We start from the raw sequence: 19571 nt of genomic DNA, 5'->3' as shown, positions 1-19571 counted from the left end.
TGCTGATACAGGCCTGGTGCTACTGGCCTTCTTGCCCACCTGGGCACACCTGGGCTCAGGTTCAGTTGTTGTCAATCGGCTTCACAGCCACTCTTTCCACAGCTGGGAGCTGCAGAGGGTTCGTGTGGCCAAAGTGTCCGACCTGGCACTTGGTGCTGTTTAACCTCATGCCAGTGGTCTCAGCCCATGGATCCAGCCTGTCCAGGGCCCTCTGCAGCCTCCCTGTCCTCCAGCAGATCCGCCAAAAAAATATTATTGCAAGCACTGATTGGCGAGGGGCGGCATGTCCACCGCCAGCGGTCCCAAAGCCCAGGGGCTGGGGGCAGAGAGGATCTTTGTTTTCCAGCCAGGCTCCCAGCCAAGAGCAGCCAAAGCCGAGGTACAAGAGAGATGCTGTGAGGCAGCCAGGAATTCAGGTCAAGGCTTCATTTTCTCCAGAAGGAAAAAAAAATTCCTTTAAACTGTAAGGGGAAAGTCTTGTTCCAGCTCCAGCCTTGGCCAGAGAGTGTATGTGCCATATCATCAGGTGCCAGGCCCAGGGGACTTTCACCACCAGGAAGTGGATTCCATTTTATCACCAGGAAGTTGTAATTTAGGATTTTTCCAGCCAGGGGAGGGATTTCCCTGCCCCAGGACATTCCCAACGCCAGTGGAGACCCAGAAGGTGCTCAGAGGGGGAGACCACAGGGAAGGTCAGGGCCTGGGGTGGAGATTCTGGATCCAGGGAGACCCCAATGCTGAGAAGAGCCTGCGACTGAGGAAACCCCAGAGCTGAGGAGAAGATTTCAGTGCTGCGGGGACCCTGGATCCAAAGAGACACCGAATCTGAGGAGATTCCAGATCCAAAGAGATTCCGGATCCAAGAAATTTCCAGAGACAGGAACAAGATTCCAGAGTATTACAGAGTTGAGAAGATTCTGAATCCAAGGAGACCCCAGTGCTGCGGAAAAGATCCTGGATTCAGGAAGAAGATTCTGGAACAGAGAGAATCTGGAGCTGAGGAGGAGACCTTGGAGTGAGAAGATTACGGATTCAAGGAGACCCCAGAGCTGAGAAAATTCTGTCTCCAAGGTCACGATCCCAGATCCAAGGAAACCCCAGACTGGAGGAGTAGATTCTGTCCCCCTGGAGCGGCCAATCGCGTGCCGAGATGTGGAATTTCCTGGAGAGGACTGTGGAGATCCAGATATCCAACAGCACCCAGAATGTCACCCTGGAGAACCCCAGGTGAGGGGAAGGCGCGGGAGGACCCCTGGGTATGTGGTGGTTTTAGTTTGAAATTGGGTGGAAAAGCTAATTGTGTGTTGTGGTTTAGGTTTGCTAATTAAGGATTTTTTTAATTGGAAGTTTTTTTGGCTGATGTACTAAAGAATGTGGTAGGTTTGGTGTTGGCTACTTACTGATACATTTAGTTTTTGTTGTGAGATAGGATTAGGAGAAAGGTAAAGCAGATTTAAAACTTTAAGAGGGTATAAAGAAAATTTTATTTAAAGTAATTATAAGGAAAAAAGTAGTAAGAATTAAAACAAACCTTTTAGAGCACTTTGCTTCTCACAACTTTTCTTTCTCACTGAAAATGTAAAGAAAATGCATTTAAGATTTTTAGTTAGCTTGCTACTTTTAAAATAGTTTTTCTTTAGTTTATTGAGGGGGAGAAGTCTTTTTTGTTAAGGTTATGGAGACTTTTTTATAAGAGGAGAGGAAACAGGGTTTTTTGTGGTTCTTAATTTGTTATGAACAGGAGTTGTTTGGGGAATTTTGCTATGATGAAGTTTTCCTTATTGTTATAAGCATTTTTATAGCTTGCTGATGGGTTATGTTGGTTTTTGGGGTATTGTTTAAAGATGAGTTGTCTAAGGCAAAAATTCTCTTTATTGTCTATTTTTAATTTTTTTTTTATTTTTGGGAATAGAGATTTTCTTTTTTTTTGGAAGCATAGGGCTACTCTTTTTTTCTTTTTTTCTGTTTCCTTTTTATGGGATTACAGCTATTTTAACATTTTTTTATTTTAGTATGGAGGCTTTTCTTTGCTATCAATTTGAGCACTTTTATGTCTTTATAGCTTTATGCGTTATAAGGAAAAAGAGTCTTTTCTCTATAGCTTATAAGAGGATTTTAGCTCCATAAACATTTGTTTATTTTAGTATGGAGGCTCTTGTTTGATATCACTTTGAACACTTTTATCTCTTTATAATTCTATGTGCTATAAGGAAAAAGAGCCTTCTCTCTATTGCTTATTAGAGGATTTTAGCTCTAAAAAACAAGGCATTTCTTTTTCTTTCTTATTTGGAACTTAACTTCTTCTACACTGACTTTGATGTCTTTTTGCTGTTCTTTTACATGTTTGTATTTTGGTTTTTCTTCTCGTTTGAGGGAGGATTGAGGCACTGAAAGGGTTAACATTACATTTGAATTTGACTCCATGTCCTCAGAAGGCTGATTAATGACTTTATGATATTATATTATATTATCTCAGAATCTCTGCTGGTCACAGTGACCCCGAGATGTGTTAGAAAGTCTCTTTTCCCAGCCCGGCAGTTGAAGAAGGAGTCAGAACTCTTCTATTCTTGTTCTTAAGGTTGTTTATTGGTGTTTTTATCTATAAATTTTTTTTTGCCTCGCTGAGCTCTGTCTGGCAGGTCAGGTTGGGGCACCCGGCCCATTCTTGGGGTGGTGTTGTCTTTTTATACTAAAAACTACGTATACACTATTTACAATAACTTCTCAATACTTATCACCTATGTTAGACGGTGAGTTTTTACTCTAAACTAATCTAGAAATGCCAACATCAATTAAAAGATGGAGGGGGAAGGGAAGGGAAGGGAAGGGAAGGGAAGGGAAGGGAAGGGAAGGGAAGGAAGGAAGGAAGGAAGGAAGGAAGGAAGGAAGGAAGGAAGGAAGGAAGGAAGGAAGGAAGGAAGGAAGGAAGGAAGGAAGGAAGGAAGGAAAAAGGACAAGGCACACTTAAATTCTTCTATCTTGGGACTTCGAGCCCCCATTCTAAAAATCTCAAAAATCTATTTTTCACCCCATGATAAACTAACCATTATTCTACTTAAACTTTCTTGACTTGTAATTCTTCCTATAAAGGTTGGTAATTGTTTTTTCCAAGGGCTAAATCAAAGGCACAGGGGTCTTGGGCTCTGTGCCAAGGTCTCTGAGCCCCCTGGGCAGGGGCTGGAGCCCTTCAGGGCAGCCAGAGGAATGTCCTGGGTTCCCTCAATATTATATTAAAAGAAATTATATACTAAAACTATACTAAAGAAAGAGAAAGGATACATCAGAAGGCTGGAAAAGAATGAATAATAAAAACCCGTGACTGACCAGAGTCCTGACACAGCTGGACTGCGATTGGTGATTAAATTAAAACAATTCCCAGGCTGGGTAAACAATCCTCCAAATCACATTCCAAAGCAGCAAAACAGGGAGAAGCTGAAGCTTCCCAGCTTCCCAGGAGAAGAAATCCTGGTGAAGGAATTTTCCATAAAATATCACGGTGACACTGTTTGGCTTGGTTTGGTTGAGATGGGGGTTCAGGTTGGGGTTTGCTGCGTTTTGTTGATTGGAAAGGAAAGAGAGAGTTTTTGAGGGTTTTGGTTTTTAACGTGTGTGTTTCACAGAGTTGTGCCCAGCTTCTCAGTGGTTCAGCAGCCTGTCAGTTCCACAAAAAGCTTTGCATCACTTCCCTGAATTTTCCTCCCATTCCAAACCAGGACAGGGTGGTGTCGCAGACATATTTAATGAAAAATCTTTTTGTTAAGATTTTTTCTCTTGAGAAGTTGAGAGAATTCAAAAACAAAATGTAAACAATGATTATTTGCTGCTGTAGAATGCAACAAGTGCATCTTTGATTGGTCTCATGTAATTGTTTTTAATTAATAGCTAATCACAGTCCAGCTGTCTCAGACTCTGGTCAGTCACAAGATTTTATTATCATTCTATTCTTTTCTATTCTTTGTGAGCTTTCTGATGAAATCTTTTCTTCTATTCTTTTAGTAAGTTTTAATATATCATTTTCGTTTAATATAAAATATATCATAAAATAATAAATCAGCCTTCTGTAACATAAAGTCAACATTCTCATTTCTTGCCTCATCCTGAGACCCCTGTGAACACCACCACAGGGTGGAGTCATCATCCCACGGTGGGAGCATTTCCTAGGGCTTGGTCAATCTCCTACTTGTCTCCCAGTGCTCCCAGCACCTCCCTGTAATGCCCCATCACCTCCCAGTGCTCCCAGCACCTCCCAGCAGTGCCCCCATCACCTCCCAGTGCTCCCAGCACCTCCCAGTGGTGCTGAGACTGTCTCCTGCTGGTTCCACCACCTACCACTTGCTCCACGATGATCTCCTGGTGTGTGACTGTGTTTACAGGGGTGCAAGGATGAGGGAAGAGACAAGGATCTGACTCCATGGTTCAGAAGGCTTGATTTATTATTTTATGATATATATTATATTAAAATTATACTAAAAGAATAGAAGAAAGGATTTCATCAGAAGGCTAGCTAAGAATAGAAAAAGAAAGAATGAATAACAAAAGCTTGTGTCTCAGACAGAGAGTCTGAGCCAGCTGACTGTGATTGGCCATGAATAAGAAATAACACTATGAGACCAATCACAGATGCACCCGTTGCATTCCACAGCAGCAGATAATCAATGTTTCCATTTTGTTCCTGAGCTCTCTCAGCTTCTCAGGAGGAAAAATCCCAAGGAAAGGATTTTTCATAATAGATGTCTGTGACACTGGTGGTCTCACCATCCTCCCCTGATGGCACAGCCCCGTTTCTCCTCACCAGAACCTACTTCTACAGCGGGCACAGCTCCATCCCCCCCAGCCCCTCCGTGCCCCCAGGCTCCTCTGACACCTGACAGTTCTCCAGCCCTCTGTTCCGCGGCTCTTGTGGAGTCCTGGTCTATGAGGCCCCCACCTTCACCGTGGCCATCTTCTTCTCCAACCCCCTGGACTACAACCGCTTTGCCATGGAGCTGGGCCTGGAGCTGTCCCTGCTCAGAGCTCACCTGGGCAGGTTGGAGGATACCTACCACCGCATGTCCCAGATGAGGACGTCCTTCACCACCAACAGGACCAATGCATGCTGCCACGTCACCCTGGACACCTGCCAGGAGCCCGTCCAGGTGAGTGTTGGCCACGTCAAGGTGACAGCCACCATGTCCAGCACACGGAGATCCATTATCAGGGTGGCTCTGCAGGAGCAGGAGGGCTCAGGGAAGGAAGCTGGAGAGAGGCTTCCATGCTATGTGACAGCAAAGGGATTAATTTCGTTTTTACTGGGCCTGTGAACTTCCAGAAGAGAAACAAGGCACACAAAAACTGCTTTTCCCAGCAAGAACAGTTGGAAGAGAAGAAGAAGACATCCGGCTCAAGAATGTAGGAATAGACAAAACAAGGACTGAATCTGGGCTTGAAGGTAATGGGTAAACTGTAATATGTAAATTGCTTACTTGTAAAATCATGTGTGCCCGAATGGTTTGGAGTATCCTTTGGGTGACCTCAGGCCTGAATAAATTATGCCTCTTTAAACCAAATTAGTGTTAAGGGGTCTTGTTCCAATATTTTGGAGATTTTGTGCCAGTAAATTGGAGAGCCAGCCAGAAGATCAGCCTAGAGCTTCAATGAATCCACAGATCTCCAGCCAGCACTGAGGAATTTTCAGGGAGAAACTCAATTTTAGAACTTCAGGAACTCAAGGTAAGATCCCTGGCCTAAGTGATGGCATCATTTTAATTATTTTCCTTTGGGTTATTGACAAGGGATGCAAATACCCACACAGAGTTACTGGCAATTGTCAGAACCCAGGAAATTCCTCAGGCTGCCCTGGAGGGCTCCAGCCTCTGCCCAGGGGGCTCAGAGACCTTGGCACAGAGCCCAAGACCCCTGTGACTTTGATTTTGACCCATGGAAAAAACAATTACCAACCTTTATATGAAGAATTATTAGTCAAGAAAGTTTAAGTAGAATGATAGTGAATTCATCACGGGGTGAAAAATAGATTTTTGAGGATTTTAGGATGGGGGCTCGGGGTCCCAAGATGGAGGAATTTGGGCGTTCCTTGTCTTTTTTCCTTTTTCTTCCTAGCCTCCATCTTCTGGGTGATGTTGGCATTTTTAGATTGGTTTAGAGTAGAAACTCACTGTCTAACATAGGTGATAGGTATTGGGAAGTTATAATAAATAATGTACATGTAGTTTTTAGTATAAAAGATAACACCTCTCCAGGGGCGGCCAGAGTGCCTCTGTCTGTCCTGCTGAGCAGACTTTAGCAGGCCAGGAAAAAGAATTTTATAGATAAGAAACAATAAACAACCTTGAGAATAAGAACTGAAGAGTTCTGACTCCTTCTTCGACCACCAGGCTGGGAAAAGGGACTTTCTAACCTATCTCGGGGTCACTCTAACCAGCAGAGACTCCGAGAGCTAAGGGGGGTTTGAGCCCCTGGGTAAGCTTATCAGGGAGAAGTTTGAGTTCCTGACCTCAGGGAGCCAGAGTTTCCCCTGTCTGGAGTTCAGGTCCCCAAGAACTATCAGGGGTTCGAGTTCCCTAGGAAATATTAGAGGTTGTCTTTGGCAGGTATTGACAGTAAAAGATTTTAAAATCACAAAATTCGGGGAGCAAGAAATAAAGTTAGGCTTAGTAGGCCCTGGGAAAATGTTAAAGGTAGGCCCTGGGAAATGTTAGACCTTGTATTTGCTAGATCATATGAAACTGCAGCCGTGTAGTCAGTATATGATAAATGATACAATTGTTAGATGTGATTAGATATAATTATTGTTAAAGAATCATGAGAAACTATGTTAGAGGTTTGAGGGAATCACGAGGAATCCACGCTTGGATGATATCAATGTATACAATAGAACAATGTACGTTTAATAATTAATCTGTAAGTTATATAATGATAGAATATAAAACATGTTTGGTCCCAAAGCATGTCAGAGTCAGATTTGGGGTTGTGTCCCCTGACACCCAGAGCTCTTAATAAAAGCACCTGCATATAATCATTCTGTGATTATGTGTTCCTGAACACTAACATTATCAGGAATTGTTGTATCAGACCAAGATCATAGTTTCAAGAAAAATCATTGTTCTGCTGTCTTGTAGCATAGGCTGCAATCATCTTAACTTGGATGGAGGAAAGAAGAAAAAAGAAAACCACATTCTTCATTTACAACTGAAGCCTGGCCACAGCTTCATCTGGAGCCACTTTTGTGGTGGAGATTGGTTAATTCCTTTGCATTCCTCACATTCTCTGCATTCTTCTTGAACTCTGAGAGCATGTTCATGTGAGAGTGGTACCTTGATGTGAGTTTGCCAGCATACCAACATGGGGATGTCCTTGATACAAAAATTCATTTGCAGAGGGAGTGTTGAGAGTGTTGGAGCGTGACTGAGTGTTTGCTGGTGGTTTGGAGTTGCTTTGTTTTTGTGTGCCTGGCTGAGATGGCATTTGTGGGCTTGAAGCCCCCTCTTTTGTCAGTTTGAGTGATTGCAGGTTTGGCAGTCCCCTTCCTCTTCCCCTGTCCCCCCTCCATGACAAAGCTGGAAATACCATTATGACTTTCAGAGGTAATAGCTTGTATATCTGTAATTATTGAATATGGGGCCAGTTTCTTCTGAAACTAAAGTGGGAGATGATATTCCAAATTCTCCATTGAAATGTTTGTTGAAAAACTGGAAACAGACCCACTAACTAAACCTAATCCAATATTGTAATCAGTGCTGGTCAGCATACAAGCTAAACTCCCAGGCTAAGTGGCCAGAGAATGGTACCTTAGTTTATAACAACTTTTTACAGCTGACGTTGTTTTGTAGAAGAGAAGGGAAATTGAATGAATTGCTGTTATGGATAGGTAATGCCACGGCTGGCTCTTGCAATTAAAGGATGGATATTATGTGAATGTTAAGAGAAGTTTTATTGATTTCTGGTTATGTTCTTGTGATTTGTTGTTTAGATGTCTTCTCTTCTCTCCACAGTCCCCTTCCCTCCCAAATTGTTGCCCAGGGAAGGTCTTGCTAGCCAGGACAGGTGGAGGGAGTGTGAGTACCTGTACCCCTGGCATGGGGCATTTGGGAGGAGGCAAAGCTGTTACCAGGAGGGGTGGCATGACAACACCTGGCTGTTGGAATCCTGCATGCTGAGAATTTTAAACTTTCTGTGCTGAAAGGCACAGACTCGCAAGAGAACACTGCATTTGACCTGGGGCTGTGGAGAAAGCTTCCAAAATTGATTAATAGCACTGGGATTATGGGTGTGGAGTTGGATTTACAATTAAATATACAAAAGAAATATTGTTCCTCCTTGATGCTATTCAACTGCCCAGAGAAGTGGCTGCACTACACCACAAAGCACAACACCAACAAGGGGATTCCCAAATTCCTACAGGGAACAGATGTGCAGATAAAGCTGCACAAGAGGTTGCACAACCTGGTGTTAATACCTGAGAAAGCCATTTCTCTTCCAGAAGTTAGCCCTGGATATTGTCAAGCAGATTTAAAATTAGCTACTTCTCTAGAAGCCCAGAATAAAGAGCAGAATGGCTGGTAACTCCCAACAATCCTGTCAGAGTCCCACCACAACTGGTGTTGCAAATTCTCAAGCAGAAACACCAGCAAACCGACTGGGATTTCAATGCTATGGTGAGTAGTCTGTGGGCTCAGACACCCAGTGCTCTTATGACAAAAATGGTCAAGTCTGTTTCAGAAAAATGCCTGATATGTCTTTAAAATAATCCTTTGAACTCGTAAATGCCACCTTCAGATGTCACTAAAAGAGGAAACACTCCCAGAGGTTACTGGTAAATTGATTTTTGAGCTACCATGCCAACACGGATACAGGAATCTCCTGGTATTAGTGGATATCTTTTCTGATATCTGCCAGATTCTGATCTGGCAGCTTTCCCCTGCCACACCAGCAAGGCTAGGAAAGTAACCAAGACACTTCTCAAAGAAATCATGCCCAGGTTTGGGGTGCCTTTAGGGATGCCATCTTATAGAGGACCCAACTTTATATCTGAATTATTACAGCAATTAGTAAACAGTTGGGTATTAATTGGGATTTATATCCCAGTTTATACCTCTGTTGAGACCTCAGTCTAGCAGAAAGCTTGAGTGAATGAATCAAACTTAAAGAGACAAATTGGCAAAATATGTCAGGAAACTGTCAGGAAATGGCCACGGGTCTTACCATTAGCTTTGTTACAAATTAAAACACAACCTCAAACTAATCTGAAAGTGAGCCTGAATGAGTTGGTGTCTGGGGAAACCATATCCTGTTGCAGCTTTCTCTGGATCCAAGGAACAAATTGGAAATCAAGAAATAGAACAATCTTTCGTTTCATTAGGGAAATCATTGAATGAACTGAAGAGGTTTATCATCCTCACAGAACCTGTGACATTTGCCTCCACTGTCCTTCCTGGTGTCACTGGGACAAGGATTTTTTCTGCCTTGAGCTGAGGTCTTGTCCCACTAACAGCACAGAGCTTTCCTCTTCAAAAGGACCAAGAAGATGCTGCTCTTTCACTGCCTTCTAAGACAAGGGAGAGAAGAGGCACCTTGACCATATCCACTTATCACCTCAGCATCAAAGATGTTCCACATGACTGGGACTAAAAGCTGCTCCCAAGGAAATTCTGCCCATTCTGACAAAAGGCAAAGGACTTTTTGGTCAGCCTGCCTGTAGAGACAGATTGACCTTCAGAGAGATGATTGTTCCTCCCCTGAGGTGAGGTCTTGTTCCACTAATGACACAGGGCCTTTCCTCTTAGACTAGACCAAGAAAATGCTGTAGTTTCACTGCCTTCAAGGACAAGGGAGAGAAGAAGGATCTGGGCTCGAGGAATTCTGCAGGTAGCTGGACCTTTTCTTTTCAGTTATGGTTTGATTTTCTTTCCCCCTTGAAGACACTCAAAATTTTAAATTTTAAATTTCAGTATGAAAGATTTTTATAGGTAATATATTTGCAGAAGATCCTGAGAAAATAAATTACAAAATGGTTTGATGAAAAAATATCTAATAAATGTTTTTATCTGCAAAGGCTTCAGTGGGGTTTTGGTGGCAAGGGCCCTGTGGGACTCCCCAGCCCAAGCCACCAACACAGACCCTGACAGGCACATCCTGTCCCCAGGGCCCTGCTCTCTGCTTTGGCACCAAGGCTGTGCCTCAACTCACCCTGTTTTGTGCAGTGTGGGCAATGAAGGAGCCTGGTGGGGGCCAAAAGCACAAAGTGAGCCCTTGCTTCCCATTCTGGGAGGGACAAAGCCCACCCAGCAGATCCCTTGGGCTCAGGACTGAGTGAGGCATGAATTCCCAGTCCTGTTTCCCCCAAATCTCACCCCACATCTTTGTTGCAGTTCCTGGTTTCTGAATCAGCAAGGAGAGATTTTCCCCTCCAGCCTGTCCATGTCCCCACATCCTCAGCTGCTGCCCTCTGCTTTGAAGCAGAAATCAAGGAGAAGAGAAACCAGAGAGAAGGAAAGTGCCCAAGGCCAGGGGGGTGAGCTGCAGCCTGGGGCCAGAGCATGTGGGGACAGACCCTGGCAGCACGTGGGGTTGGTTCCCTGCAGCTCTGGGCTGTTGTCATCTTTCTTCTGCCAGCACGAGTTGGGCTGTGTGTGCATGGAGAAAACGGAGCAACGGCGTGGGGAGAGATCTGCTGAGGCAGAGGGGAAGTTTTCCAGGCTTCCATACACTCTATGTTCTGAAGGGTAGAGCGCTGTTTTTTCATGATTTAATCTTAGTGCAATGATGGGGTGGATCACGTAAACAATGGCATTACCTATGGTAAGCACAAAGGCAGTGGCTACATTAGAAGCAGGATCAAGGTGAAATTTACTATAGTCTAGTGGGATTGAAACTTCCTTTCAAAATCAATTGCATTATCTTAGACAACTTTTTGAATTTCAGCTGGAAAATTACTTTCCCCCCTTTCCCATATGATCAGAGCTGCTGTTGCTTGCATCTATAACTGTGCTTGTATCCAACTGAAAGCTAAAGACACATTATCTTGAACTCTACTAAGCACTTCTTTTATTAACTTGTGGTCTTGCTCCTTGGCTTTTAATTTTCCAAAACACTGCCCTCATGCAATGGGCAGTGCTTTTGCAAATGCCACCTGGACACGAATTGCTGGGATTGCATGTGGAATTGGGAAAGGCTCTGGATGGGCTCCCAGAGACAGAGGGCTCTGTGCATCACCTGAAGGAAGGAGGTGGAACTCTGTGACGGTGTTCGCAGGGGTGGTTGCACTTTTAGATTGGTTTAGAGTGGAAACACACTAACACAGGTATTGGGAAATTATTGTAAATAATTTACACATGGTTTTTAGTATAAAAGATAATACTGCCTCTGAAGGCAGTCAGTGTGCCTCAACCCGACCTGCCAGACAGACCTCAGCAGGTTGGAGAAAGAATGATATAGATAAGAAATAATCAACAACCTTGAGAATGAGAGCCAAAGAATCCTGGCTCCTTCTTCGGCTGCCAGGCTGGGAAAAGAGACTTTCTAACACATCTCAGGGTCATCCTGACCACAGAGACCCCTGAGACTGAAGGGCAGTCACCCCTTTGATCAAGTCTTTCTCATCTTCTCAGCTTTGCATCCCTCAGGTGAGAAAAGGAAAGCCTGAGAGACTCAGCTTCCTGGGAAATGGGCTAAGCACCTGGCCATCCGAAAGCAGCAGGAGTCAGACAGCAACAGCCCTGCATCAGAGTGCAACTTCACACTCAATCTCCAGAAATCACTCACCTTTCCTTAAGCAACAAAGAGCTCCTTGCAGCCAGGAGGAAGAGAGAGATGACCACCGACTCTATCATGATATCTTGGTGAGATTTCTGGAAGCATGGAGGATTGGTAAGTGAAGAAACAGAAGCTGTTGTGGGAAAAGGGACATTCTGGAGAGTGGAAGTTTGGAGCAGAACTGGCCCTTAGAGCCAAGCCAGATTCTGTCTGTTGAACCTCTCAGTGTCATGGTGTTGGCAGCTGGGCAGCCTTGGCCCAAAGCTGATGGGCACTGGCTGTGCAGGCAGGGAATCACTCCCCATCAGTGCGTGTTCCTGCTTAGGAGCTGGACGCACTGCCTGGCAGGAGAAAAGGACAGGGAGACAGTCTGCAGCTGCCCCAGGTCCTGCACAGCCCCATCCACTGTGGGCACCCCCTGCTCCACGCTCTAGTAATTGTCAAGATCAAGACATGAATGCCCTGCTTAGCTGTGGCTCTGCATTAGATCTGGCAGCAGCACTCTCCCCTTTCTGTCATGCTGGGGCAGGAGAGGAGCAGCATGCTCTCCTGGCACTGGCAGGTGTGTCCCTGCTGCCCAAGGCTGTGCTGAAGTGCACCCTGGTCCCCAGCATCTCAACTGCCCGGGCACATGCCATGGGGCAGGCCAGGCTCCCCTGCCTCACTTGGGCTCTGGGGGGCCCAGCAGTGTTTCCTGTGTGTGCCCCAGTGCCACAGCTCACCTGGGACACTTGGATTCAGGGCAGCACTGAGGGCAAAGTTCCCCACTCAGTCCCTGTTGCTTTGATGCTGAGATCCACATGGCAGTGTCCCTGGGCTCCCCCTCAGCATGCTCAAGGCCATCAAGTAGCTCTCCTGCCCCTCTTGGCCTTTCAGCCTCTGCACCTGTACCCCATGCTTGCAGAAGATGATTCAGGTGACAGGGGATTTTGGGACAATTGAGCGCCAAAACAAAACCTCTTCCCCCTCCTGTTGAGCAATGGGATTGATGTCGAGGAGTTTGGAGATCAACTGGAGGAGTGGCACATCAATTACCATGAGGACTGTTTCTGTTGTCAGTTCATGGAAATGACCTCATGTCTGGAAGGGGAAGAACTTCCTTTCCAGGGCTTCACACATGGAGAAGAAAGAGCTTCTCCCTTCCCATCTCCAGACACACATCTCCACTCTATTTCTGGCTCCTATGCCTCTCCTCACCATCCCCTGCAGACTGGCAGATGTCCTGGGCCATCCCATCGCCACCTGCACCATGGCCTTTGGCTCACACAGGCAGCAAGCCAGCTCAGCCCTGGGGCCCTGGCTGCATTGCCACTGCTGAGGCTTTGCTCAGTCACCCATTGGCACAATCTGCTAGGGCAAGCCAGGTCCTGATGCTTGCTTTCCACATCCCAATAGTGCAAAACACAAACACCAGGGGACTGGCACTTTCATCACAACAAATGCACCTTTCTGGAGGGCCAACAGCAAATGCAATAGAGGGATCAGAAAAGAAAATCAAGGATAGAAAGAAAAAGAGGGCAAGGGCAATAGAGCTACCAACAAGAGGCAATCCTCATGCTCCAGCCCCATCAATTTGCTCTCGTTGGTGGGGGTTGACCAAAGTTGTCTCCAAAGTTACAGTTTCTACAGTCTGAATCCAAAGCCAGTGGCATCTAGCCAAAAGGTGGGCAAGATTCATGGCCCATTGTCTTGAGAGCCCTTGGTGTGTCAGGCAGGTGCAAGCGTGCAAGGACAAGCCACCCCTTGTCAGAACTTGGGAGGTAGCTGCAGCTGTGGAAGTACAAGCCACCATGGATCACAACCTGTTCCAAGCAGTGTTCTGGCAAAGCACAGCCAGCACACCTGCAAACACTCACTGGGCACAACAGCCAGAAAATGCCCACCTCACTCAGTCCACAGCTCCTGGTGGGGCTCTTCAGGCTCCTTGCCACCATCGGGAAGCAAATGAAGGCAACTCCGCACCATCTCTCACACCCAGCAGGCCTCAAGATTCCACTGCAAATTTCCTACAGGACAGTGAGGCCCCTGATGGTAGAAGTAACTTGGCTCATCAACCTGAAAACCATCTCCAACTGCACTCACCACAAACCCATGGCTGAGGCAGCTCTCCTGTGGAGAAGAGCTGTGCCCTCCTGGGGCTCCATGGATGGACATCCCAGCCTAGCTCTGCTCTCAGAAGAGATTTTTGGGAGAGCAGCCAAATTCAGCCCCTGCTGTCCTTCCCATGAGCTCAGGACAAGTGTCAAGAGAGCAAGTTGTTTAGGCTTAACACATCTTGACTTTTGCAGCTTTAGGTTCAAAGACACTTGCCCCAGATTTCATTGGTTCTGGTCATTGTTTCGTGTGCCATGATGTTGTCCATGCCAGCTGTGTCCTGGCAGAGAGGAAAGAGCCCTTGTGAAGAGTTGTCAAAGAATGGCTTTTGGCTAGGAAGACAGAAATGAAGGGCTGAGCTGTGATCAGAGATGGTTTGCAGTGTCCTGAACCTCCCACCGCCACCCCCCAACTCGCAGGTCAGCAGGTCTACCACAGCTCTGGAGGTACAACAGGTCTACCAGGCTCCGGCAGAACAACAGGTCTACCCCGGCTCTGAGGGAACAACAGGTCTACCCTGGCTCCATATGGAGAGCAGGTCTACACAAAGTCCAGGGAAGACAACAGTCTACCCCAATTCCAGAGGGACACCAGGTCTACCCCAGCTCTGGCGGGAGATCAGGTCTACCCCGGCTCCGGCCTGGGGCACCAGGTCTACCTCGCTCCAGCAGGCCATCAGGTCAACCTCGCTCTGGCAGGACAACAGGTCTACCCCGGCTTCCCTGGGACACCAGGTCTACCCCAGGTCCGGCCTGGGACAGCAGGTCTAACCCTGGCCCTGGCCGCGGAAACCAGGTCTACACCGGCTCCGGCCGGGGACATCACGTCTACCCCGGCTACAGCCGGGGACAACAGGTCTACTCCAGCTCTGGCCAGGGACAATAGGTCTACCTCGTCTCCGGCCGGGGACAACAGGTCTACCCCAGGGCCGGCAGGACATAAGGTCTACCCCGGCTCCGTTTCGGGACACCAGGTCTACCCCCGGCTCCGTTTGGGGACACCAGGTCTACCCTGGCTCCGGCCGGGGACACCAGGTCTACCCCAGCTCTGTGGGGACAACTGGTCTATCCTTGTACCATAGGGATAGCGGATCTACACAAAGTCCGGGGGAGACAACAGGTCTACCCCGGCTTTGGCAGGACACCAGGTCTACCACGTCTCCAGGGTCCCCGGGGGTCGGCCTTGCCATCAGGGTGGCGGGCGCAGGCCGGGGACACCACCTCATCTCCAGCCAGGGACACCAGGTCAACCCCCGCTCCAGCCTGGGACACCAGGTCTACCCAGGCTCCAGCCGGGGACAGCAGGTGTACACCGTGTCCGGCTGGGGACAGCAGCTCTACCCCGGCTCCGGCCGGGGACAGCAGGTCTACCGCGGCTCAGACCGGGGACACCAGGTCTACCCCGGCTCCGGCCGGGGACAACATGTCTAGCTCGTCTCCAGCCAGGGAAACCAGGTCTACCCCCGCTCCGGCCTGGGACACCAGGTCTACCCCGTGTCTAGACGGGGACACCAGGTCTATCCCGGCTTCTCTGGGACACCGGGTCTTCCCCAGCGCCAGCCGGGGACATCAGGTCTTCCTCGCCCTGGCGGGACAACAGGTCTACCCCGGCTTTGGCAGGAAACCAGGTCTACCCCGTCTCCAGGGTTCCCAGGGGTCGGCCTTGCCATCGGGGTGGCAGGCGCAGGCTGGGAACACCAGGTCTACACCAGCTCTGTGGGGACAACAGGTCTATCCTTGAACCGTAGGGATAGTGGATCGACACAAACTCTGGGGGAGACACCAGGTCTACCCCGGCTTTCGCAGGACACCAGGTCTACCCCGTCTCCAGGGTCCCTGGGGGTCAGGCTTGCCATCGGGGTGGCAGGAGCAGGCCGGGGACACCAGGTCTACCTCATCTCCAGCCGGGGACACCAGGTCTACCCCTGCTCCAGCCTGGGACACCAGGTCTACCCAGGCTCCGGCCAAGGACTCCAGGTCTACCCCGGCTCCGGCCGGGGACAGCAGGTCTACCTCAGCTCCAGCCGGGGACAGCAGGTCTACCCCAGCTCCGCCCGGGGACACCAGGACTACCCCGGCTCCATCCGGGAACACCAGGTCTACCCCGGCTCCACCCGGGGACAACAGGTCTACCCCGGATCTGGCCGGGGACAACAGGTCGACCCCGGCTCCGGCTGGGGACACCATGTCTACCCCGGCTACGGCTGGGGACACCAGGTGTGCTCGGTGGTCGGGCCCGCGTCCCCCGCACCGGCGGGTCGGCCCGAGCCGCGGCGGTCCTCTTGGGTGTGCAGCGCCAGGCTACTGAGGGAAACCCCAGCCCCCGAGAAGGACGTGGCGGTGGTGGCGACAGATGTCTGGCGCGCCCCCGCCGGTGGACGCTCCCCCGAGGGCAGCAGCGGGGGAGGCACCCCGGCGGGGCCATGCAGGTCGTTTCCCTCGCCCTAGGGCCAGGTACCTAGCGCTCCGTGCCTCGGCGGTCCCCCCAGGTTTTTTTTCCCTCGGCATCGTCAAATGATGCGGGTTGGGCCAAAAGGGGGCTGGCGGGGCCGGGCGGCGGTTCAAAGACTCGGGCGGCTCGGCGTGGCCTGCCGTGGCGGCAGCGGGCGTGTGCCGCGGGTGGTGGCCGCGCAGGGCGCCACTGAGGGGTGGGGAGCAGCTACTCCCGCCGATCCCCTGCGGTGGTTGTCCCGTCGCCATCGGCCGCACTCCTCCGTCGTGGCCGTCGTCGTCCCCGCTGTGCGCCTTGGTGGGGTCAAACGCGTGCAAACGAGGAGAGCGGGCGTTGACCCCCGGCTCAGCGCCGTAGCGCCTTCCGCCGGGCGCGTGGCCGAGGCAAGGGGCCCTGGCGGTGCGAGGCAGTGGCGGCGGTCCCGGGCGCGCAGCCCTGGCGGCGGCCGGTTCTGCCATCTGGCAGACCTCGGGCGCTGGCAACACTGGCTCGGGTCTCCGTGGTGCCCACCTCCGGGGCCGGCGGCAGAGCGCGTCCACCCAGCAGTGAAGCGGTCCCGCGGGAGGCGTGCCGGCGGGGTGCCAGTCGTCATCACGTGCCCGTCTCGAGCCCGGGGAAAAGGCCGTGCCGTGGGGGGAAGAGAGACAAGCCGGCCGCACGGTGGCGCGGCGGCACTCCGCGCCAGGCCCGCGGCGTCAGGGCCGAGGGGAGAGCCGGCGCGGCACGGGGGCCGACGGCCGCGCGCCCCCGGCTGCATGCCATGTGTGTTGTGCGCGTCATCCCGTGAAAGCGAGAAGCGGGCAGGCCGCCGTGCCCCCCGCGGTCTGGCACGCACTGCCTGGCCCTCCGCGCGGAGGTCGGGCCGAGCCCGGGCACCTGGGCCGCCTCCAAAGGACGGCATTGGTGAGGTCGGCGCCTTCGCTCGCGGGGAGAGGCTGTCGGGGGCGCGGGCTCCCCCGCCTCTTGGCCGGCCTTCGGAGAGTGGGTTTTTTTTTTTTTCCTCCCGTTTTCTGTGTGCTCATACAGTCAAAGCCGGGAGCGCGCCCGCATGTCCTCGGCACAATTGTATGAAAAAGGGGCCACTCGGCGTGAGCAGTGCCCGAAAGGCAGACAACTCTTAGAGGTGGATCACTCGCCTCGTGCGTCGATGAGGAACGCAGCTAGCTGCGAGAATTAATGTGAATTGCAGGACACATTGATCATCGATGCTTCGAACGCACTTGCGGCCCCGGGTTCCTCCTGGGGCTATGCCTGTCTGAGCGTCGCTTGAAGATCAATCGCTGTCCGGGGGCCACCCCGGCGGCGCGGCTAGGGTTGCCTCACAGGCCCGTCACCCGCAGCGGGCGGCGGCAGCGGCGTCGTCCCACCGGTGCCCGGAGGGAAGGCAGTCAGGGGTTCGGCGAGGGAAGCGTTTCCCTCGGCGGGCCTCGATCCCTTCCCTGCGGCCCGGCGGGCGTTGCCGCGGTCGTCGTCGTCATCATCGTCGCCGCGCAGGGCCTTCGTCCCCCTAAATGCAGACTCGGGGAACGCTCCGTAGCTCCCCGCTCCCGGAGCGAGCCGCTGGGGCGGAGCTCGTCCTCGCCAGGGCCGCACCGCGGATGCGGCGGCGTGGCGGCCTGGGGAGAGCTAGAGATGGCGTCGAAAGGCACCGCCGAGGGGCGAGAAGGGGAGGCGAGGCGCGGGCCTCACCCCCGGCTTTCCCCCTCCGCTCAGGCGGCTGTCTGCGGGTGGGTACCGTGGCGGTACCGTGCCGTGCTGCCACGCGAGGTGAGAGTGCCGGGGACAGGGGGGTGGGGTTCCGACCCCCTCCTCTCCCTTCGCCCACGCCCCCCCTCCTCTTCTGTCGCAGTCTCTGGGCGCACCCGAAGGGCGCCTTCACTCCCCTCTCTCTCCCCTTTGCCGAGGCCGTCGCGCGCACGCCGCCGCCCAGCTGGTCCTCCCGCGCGGGGCCGTCTCTGCCGCGCTGCCTTTTCGGTTCTCGTCTCTGGGATGGGGCTCTCCGTCTCTCCTCCTCGCCGGCTCGCTCGCTCACTCTCTCTCTTCCCGGCCCCCTCGGGTGGGCCGGGGGCGTGTAGCGGGTGGGCGGGCGGTCGGTGGGGGGAGACAAAAGGCGGCCGTCTCCACACGCACGCGTGCGCGCACAGCGCAGCTGAGCTTTGGGCTTGCGACCTCAGATCAGATGTGGCGACCCGCTGAATTTAAGCATATTAGTCAGCGGAGGAAAAGAAACTAACGAGGATTCCCTCAGTAACGGCGAGCGAAGAGGGAAAAGCCCAGCACCGAATCCCCGCCCCACAGTGGGGCGCGGGACATGTGGCATACAGAAGCCCCCCTCCCCGGCGGTGCTCTTGGGGGACCCAAGTCCTTGTGATCGAGGCCGCAGCCCGTGGACGGTGTGAGGCCGGTAGCAGCCCCCCAGCGCGCCGGGCCTGAGGCTTCTCGGAGTCGGGTTGCTTGGGAATGCAGCCTAAAGCGGGTGGTAAACTCCATCTAAGGCTAAATACCGGCATGAGACCGATAGCCAACAAGTACCGTAAGGGAAAGTTGAAAAGAACTTTGAAGAGAAAGCTCAAGAGGGCGTGAAACCGTTAAGAGGTAAACGGGTGGGGCCCGCGCAGTCTGCCCGGAGGATTGAACCCGGCGAGTTGCGGTCGGCCGGCGCAGGCTCGGCGGATCCTTGCCTCCGCCTCCCCTCCGTCCCCCGGGCGAACCCTGTCCGCGGGGGCGGGCCGGGGGGGGGCGGGCCGGCGTGGGGACCACCGCCCAGCCGGCGGCCGGCCCTGGCCGGGCGCATTTCCTCCGCGGCAGTGCGCCACGACTGGCTCCGGGTCGGCTGGGAAGGCCTCCGGCGGGCAGGTGGCCTGGCCCAGCGCGAGCGGCGGCGGGTGTTACAGCTGCCGGGCAGCAGGTCTTGCTGAATCCTGGGGCCGAGATAGAGGACCGCCGCCGTGCCCTCCTCCCCCCCCGTCGGTAGCGCCGTGGCAGGGGGCGTTGCTTCCCCCCCCCCTCCCGGGGTGGGGGGGTGGGGGGCGGTGTCCCCACAGCGCGGCGTTTCGCGCGGGGGTGCGGGGCTGGGCCCGCGGGCCCCGGCGCCGCTGTCAACTGGGGCGGACTGTCCTCAGTGCGCCGCGACCGCGCGGCGCCGACGGGCCGGGCTCGACGGACCGCGCTCAGGCGCCCGGGGTCCGTGGCAATGTCGGCTACCCACCCGCCCCGTCTTGAAACACGGACCAAGGAGTCTAGCACGTGCGCGACTCAGGGGCCATCGTCGAAAGCCC

At 52.1% G+C, this 19571-nt stretch overlaps 2 non-coding genes across 2 annotated transcripts in view; both read left to right on the top strand.

Annotated features, from left to right (window-relative positions):
• The first annotated feature begins 17405 nt into the window (after positions 1-17405).
• Positions 17406-17558, top strand: LOC118700594 (5.8S ribosomal RNA). The gene has a single exon (XR_004982309.1). It is a non-coding gene; the product is annotated as a 5.8S ribosomal RNA (ribosomal RNA).
• A 900-nt stretch (positions 17559-18458) lies between these two features.
• Positions 18459-19571, top strand: part of LOC118700589 (28S ribosomal RNA) — a 4771-nt gene continuing 3658 nt past the window's right edge. Inside the window, exon 1 of the ribosomal RNA XR_004982305.1 lies at positions 18459-19571. This exon is cut by the window's right edge and continues 3658 nt beyond it. This is a non-coding gene — a ribosomal RNA (28S ribosomal RNA).

The sequence above is a fragment of the Molothrus ater genome, chromosome 31 (genome assembly GCF_012460135.2).
Source record: "Molothrus ater isolate BHLD 08-10-18 breed brown headed cowbird chromosome 31, BPBGC_Mater_1.1, whole genome shotgun sequence".
NCBI lineage: Eukaryota > Metazoa > Chordata > Aves > Passeriformes > Icteridae > Molothrus > Molothrus ater.
The sequence above is the reverse complement of the archived record's forward strand: the minus strand, read 5'-3'. Positions and strand labels throughout refer to the sequence as shown.